Raw genomic sequence first — 6,810 nt, 5'->3', positions numbered from 1 at the left:
ACTTCTGAGACAGGGATAATGGAGGTAGTGCTATAGACAGAAGAACATTAAGAGCAGAAGTGGGCTTAGAAGGGAGGATGGTGAATTGAGTTTTAGATCTAACAACGTAGGGTTATGGGGCTTCAGTAAAACTGTCCTGGAGGAAGGAAGAAATGAGATTTTTTGGATTGAGAGGGTGAGGATGGAGTTCTAGATATCACTCAATCAACCAATGGCATTTATTGAGCACTTACTGGGTGAAGAGCACTGTACTAAATGCTTGGGAAAATACAATACAGTAGAGTAGGTAGTTATCCCTTCCCACAAGTACCTCAGATATGGGAATGCCTCACATATGTTATTATGTTCATTATCTGTTTATTCTTAAGTCAGATGTGATTCTTTTAGGCACTGACCTGAGGGACCCTGCTTATTTTCTTAGTTCCTGTGTAGTTAGTGGGATTTAGTTACCTCTAGCAGCAAGACGGTTAACTGAAATGCACTGGATGAGAATAAAATGCTAAAATATGAGTGAAAATCCTGAGGTGTATCAAACACACATTCTCCTCTAACATCTACATATTTATTTATGTTCGTCCTGAGTGCCTGTGCATTCAATGCACATTCTATTGAATGTTAAATTTATTTATTTTGAATCTACTGCTTTTGAATATGTTTATGTCTGTCTCCCCTGCTAGAGTGTAAGATGCCTGTGGATAGAAACTGTGTCTACTTTCCAAAAGCACTTAGTTCAGTGTATTGCATTCCGTATGTGATCATTAAATAGCATCACTAGTAATCACTACTACTATTACCCCTACTAGTTCTCTTACAATTGGGTCAATAGCTAGGACTGAGAATGGAATGTTTCAATGGTTAGGTAGGAGAGGGTTTCATTTTTGTTTTGTTTCCCAGCTTAGTGGAATGACTAAAGTTACCCAGGCACATTTGGATAATGTCAGGCCGTCTCTGATTACCAGCTTCACATTCCCTAGGAAATGCGGAACTGGCAAATTCACAACCCAACCTTTTAGCAATTGGAGTTTAAGTCTGGATGGAATCTGAAGTTGGGAACTACAGATGAGCACTAGTCTTGTGACATCAGGATGAAGAACTTGCAGAGGTTTAACTGATTATAGAGCTTGTTCCTGCCAAGTGCAACTCACCCTCTTTCTCTCTCTCTCTCTTCCTTGATTGACATGTTGTTTCTGGGCACAGAGTACAATGAATGAATAGGTGGGCAGGGGTTCAGTGCACTGTAAAGTGCCTGAGTAGTCTTTGCCTACATTAGCTATCTACAAGCCAAACAGGGACTAGAACCTAACTCTCCTGATTTCTAGAGCAGAACTCTGTCTTCTGGACCGTAGCCCAATTAACATTTGAAACAATATAGTGGTGGCTACTGTGTTTCTTTTTTACCTCAGACCCCTTTTTTATTCTAGACCAGGAATTAGACATGAAAGCTGTAGAAGTTTTCACAAAATGGATATCTTGGTACCTTTCCTTCCTCTTTTCATGACTTCATAAAGCTGTCTTAGATAAGCTTTCAAATTCTGCTTGTTTTATTGCAAGCTGTATCCATCTTAACTTGATAAATGATGACAAATAGGCTCAAAATCACCTGAATGTTGCCACAAAAAAAATCAAATAATTTTTTTTAGCTTTACTATTTCATAATTCTGTAATGTGACATAAACCTTTCCCGTCTGCTTTTCATTTCTGATTTGTTTTCGTTAACACTTACCCTATTGTTTTATTCTTGCCTGGTCCGTTTTTTTTTGCCATAAGTTTTCTGCTTGAATTCAAATGGTTTGTCAAATGTGATAATGGGCAGAACGGCATAACATGAGGAGTTAGCGCTCTGGTGTTAAGATGCTTTTCTTGAATGTAATTTTCCTGATATTAATGCAGCTATACATTTGACTCACAAATTCCAAAGTCCTTCACGAAGGACAATGAGATGACATCCAAAAACAGTAGTTCAGCAGCAGCAGCTCAACTTATTCTGTGGTTCCAGGAGTCTTCATTTTAGGGGTTCAAGCCTGATTTAGAACAATTAGCGTGGCTTAGTGGGAAGAGCCCAGGCTTGGAAGTCAGAGGACGTGGGTTCTAATCCTGGCTCTGCCACTTGTCTGCTGTTTGACCTTGGGAAAGTCACTTAACTTCTCTGTGCCTCGATTACCTCATCTGTAAAATGGGGATTAAGACTGTGAGCTCCACGGGGGACAACCTGATTACCTTGTATCTGCCCCAGCACTTAGAACAGTGCCTCACACATAGTGAGTACTTAACAGGTACCATTATTATTATTATTATTATTATTAGAATAGCCAGCTGTCACATATTTTATTCATTTTATTTGTTTTATTTTATTTTATTCACATATTTTATTAAAATATGTCACATATTTTATTCATTTTATTTGTTATAAGCCAATACCTAGCCAAGGCATCACTGAATGACCCTGTGGCAAATGCCAAGTTATTTTTCTTCATCTCTTTTGGAAGCAGGTTAATGAGTGTTTAGTCTATGCAGAGCACTGTATGAGTGCTTAGGAGACTACAATAGAGTTAGAAGGCATAATACCTACAAATGAGACGCAGCATGGCCTAGTGGAGAAAGCACAGGCCTGAGAGTCAGAAGGAGCTGGGTTCTAATTCCAGCTCTGCCAATTGCTTGCTGGGTAACCTTGGGCAAGTAACTTCTCTGTGCCACAGTTTCCTCAACTGTAAATTGGGGATAACATTTGGAAAGAGCACGAGCCCAGAAGTCAGAGGATGTGGGTTCTAATCCCAACTCAGCCACATGTTTGCTGTGTGACCTTCGGCAAGTCACTTTACTTCTCTGCGCCTCAGTTGCTTCATCTGTAAAATGGGGATTAAGACTGTGAGCCCCATGTGGGACAGGGACTGTGTCTGACCTGATTAGCTTGTATCTACCCCACTGCTTCGTACAGTGCCTGGCACATAGTAAGTGCTTAACAAATCAATCAATCATATTTATTGAGCACTTACTGTGTGCAGAGCACTGTACTAAGCACTTGGGAAGTACAAGTTGGCAACATATAGAGACGGTCCCTACCCAACAGTGGGCTCACAGTCTAGAAGGGGGAGACAGAGAACAAAACAAAACGTATTAACAAAAAAAATAAATAGAATAGATATGTACAAGTAAAATAAATAAATGGAGTAATAAATGTGTACAAACATATATACATATACACAGGTGCTGTGGGGAAGGGAAGGAGGTAAGGCGGGGGGGATGGAGAGGGAATGCCACTATTATTATTATTATTATTATTATTGTTATTATTATTTGTTCTCCCTGCTACTTAGACTGTGAGCCCTGTGCGGAACAGGGACTGTGTCAGACCTAATTAACTTCTATCTACCCCAGTGCTTAGAACAGTGTTTGACACATTGAAGTACTTAGCAAATATCTGCCCTCAAGAAGTTTTCAATCACTATTGCAATTTTTTTTATTGATTTACCCAATTATCCCTGTATAGCTATACTTTTTACTCTCTAGAGTGTATGTTGGGTGTCCCTTATGGGCCAAGGACATTGTCTGAATCCATATTCTTGTATACACCCTCAGCCCTTAGAACTGTGCTTCGTTCATTGTAAGTGCTTAAGAGATGTCACTGTAGCTTCCAAAGTTCCTGGATGAGTTGGTGTTTATTTCACTGTCATCATCCACTGGTTTTAAGCAGATTTATAATTCAAGAATTTTCAAGCAGAAAACGGGTTAAATAATGGACCTGGGAACCAAGACATCTGCCCTCTGTTCTTAAGGCTGAAACTGACTCACTCACTCTATGGCTTTTTGCAGGTCACTGGTGTATGCTGTTACTCTGCTATTCCATCTGTTAAAATGTGGATAATAATATTTATCTCACTGGGGTGTATTTATGTTTAATTACTGTAATTGCTTGTAAACAATTTGATATCCTGGGATAGAGGTGTGACAGAAGAGTAGAACTTAGAGGAGATTTTTTAATATTTATTAGAGACATCACTTTTTAGTTGCTGCAGGATTTGTCTCTTGAAGTTCTCTCCCTGGGATAGATTCATGTGAAAATTACATTGTTTCTGCTCCATGACCTGGTTGCAGTGTGAATCTAACCATTTGCATTAGGATGTGGAGAAGAAACTGGTCTAATTTTGTTCAGTTTGCTAAGAATGGGCTCCCCAGTAGTGCCCTGGCTTCTAGAAAACACCAGATCAATCAGTGATATTTATTCATTCATTCATTCATTCAATCATATTTATTGAGCGCTTACTGTGTGCTGAGCACTGTACTAAGCGCTTGGGAAGTACAAGTTGGCAACATATACAGACGGTCCCTACCCAACAAAGGGCTCAGAGTCTAGAAGGGGGAGACAGACAACAAAACATGTGGTCAGGTGTCAAGTCATCAGAATAAATAGAAGTAAAGCCAGATACACATCATTAACAAAATAAATAGAATAGTAAATATGTACAAGTAAAATAAATAGAGTAATAAATCTGTACAAACATATATACAGGTGCTGTGGGGAGGGGAAAGAGTTAGGGCAGGGGGATGGGGAGGGGGAGAGGAAAAAGGGGGCTTAGTCTGGGAAGGCCTCCTGGAGGAGGTGACACTTCCTGTGTGCAGAGCACTGCACTAAACTGTACTAAACACATAGACCTATATTAAGCGCTTAGCACTGTACCAAGCACCTAACACTGTACCGGATCAGGTTTTCTATTCCCAATGTGGAAGTTATTCAGCCTCAGACCTAAACCCAGAGTCAGGAGCACAGAGTCAGAGTCAAGGAGAATCAGGCTTGAGAAGTACACTTTACTCCTCATCTCAGAATGTTACTAATTTGGGGTCTTGAAATTCCTCAGGCTCCTCTCAGATCAATTAATCAATCGTATTTATTGAGCGCTTACTGTGTGCAGAGCACTGTACTAAGCGCTTGGGAAGTACAAGTTGGCAACATATAGAGACAGTCCCTACCCAACAGTGGGCTCTGCTCCATCTTCTCCCCCTCCCATCTGTGCGGTCTTCATCAACCTAGCTAAATGACTGGAGCAACGTCATATCTGGAGAAGCAGTGTCACCTGGCTGATGGATCATCGACCTAGAAGTCAGAAGGAACTGAGTTCTAATCCCGGCTCTGCCACTTCTCTGCTGTGTGATCTTGGGCAATTCACTTAACTTCTCTGTGCCTCCGTTACCTCATCTTTAAAATGGGGATTAAGACTGTGAGCCCCATGTGGGACAGGGATAGTATCCAACCCGAAAAGCTTGTACCTACCCCAAAACCTAATACAGTACCTGACACAAAGAAAGGGCTTAATAAATGCCATAAAAATAAAAAAGAAAAAACCTGGTCTCTTTGACTGAAGCCTCTCCTCTCTACAGGATATCCTACATAATACAGTTGCTCAGATGATTTGCATTAATTGCTATGAGAACACAACATTCCCCTCCTCAAAAACTTCCAATGACTACCCATTTTTTCTCCACATGGAAGCACAACTCCCAACACCGATTGAAAGGCTCTTTGTCTCCTTCTTTATGTTATCTATTTGCTTTTTTCTCGCACTGTACCCCAGCTGATGTTCTTTACTGTTCCCAAGGTAATCACCCAACAGTACCTCCCTCATACCCACATCTCCCCAGCACCCATACATAGTTCGCCTTTCCCTTTCAAATCCACCAAATCACACAGCTTCCAACCTTTGAATCCTTCTTAAAATGCCACATCCTCCAAGAGGTATTCCACAGTTAATCCCCACCTCCTGGTTATGACAGCCCACCAAACCCCCTTAGCATGGATGTGAATACCTATTTATTTCATTACTTTCCTTTTTATGCTTTGTATCTATGATCATGTTCTTTTATCGATTTTATGTTTACAGTTACTGTTTGCTTGTTTCCCACATTAAATTGTAAGCTTCTCTTGGGCAGGAATCTAAAAGAAACTCTATATGGTACCAGGTGCTTAGAAGAGTGCTCTGCTCCTGCTCAAGAAATACCAGTCATGATGAGGAAGTTGAGAAGATGAAAAGCAGCATGGACTCGTAGAAAGAGCTTGCGCCTGGGAGTCATGGGACCCGGGTTCTAATTCTGGCTCCACGCCTTGTATGCTCTGTGATCTTGGGCAAATCACTTCACTTATCCGTGCCTCAGTTCCCTCATCTATAAAATGGGATTCAATAACCTGCTCTCCCTCCTACTTAGACTGCGAGCCCCAGTTGGGACTTGATTATCTTGTATCAAACCCAGTGCTTAGTATAGTCCTTGGCACATAGTGAGCACTTAACAAATTCCAAAATTATTATTAAGTGGAGCATGATAATGTCTAAAAATAATGAGCCTGACTTTCCCTTCTCCATCTGCAAGGACTCTAGTAGCATTCTTTTACATAGGCAAAGAGAGTATGGCCTTCCCATTCCTATATTTTCTTCAAAGTGAAGAATCTTACCCCACCTTTACATAACCTACATATATACCAGCAGCTGAGCCATCAATCACTTAATCAATAGTATTTATTGAGTGCCTATTTTGGGCAGAACACCATACTTAACAATTGGGATAACATAATAGAATTGATAAGCGTGGTTTTTACCCTCCAGGAGTTTACAATCTAGCAGGGGAGGGAGCACCAAAATAAATTAGGGATAGGAAGAAGTAATCGGGTATTAACATATGCAATAGAGGTGATTCAGAACTGCTGAAGTGGCAGTAGTAGGGGAAAAAGGGTGTGAAGATGAAAGATTAATCAGGGAAGCTTTTCTGTAGATGTGATTTCAGAAGGGCCTTTAAATATTGACAGACCACAAGCTCCTTGTAGAC

Source organism: Tachyglossus aculeatus, chromosome 3, assembly GCF_015852505.1.
Source record: "Tachyglossus aculeatus isolate mTacAcu1 chromosome 3, mTacAcu1.pri, whole genome shotgun sequence".
NCBI classification, from domain to species: Eukaryota; Metazoa; Chordata; class Mammalia; order Monotremata; family Tachyglossidae; genus Tachyglossus; species Tachyglossus aculeatus.
The sequence above is the reverse complement of the archived record's forward strand: the minus strand, read 5'-3'. Positions refer to the sequence as shown.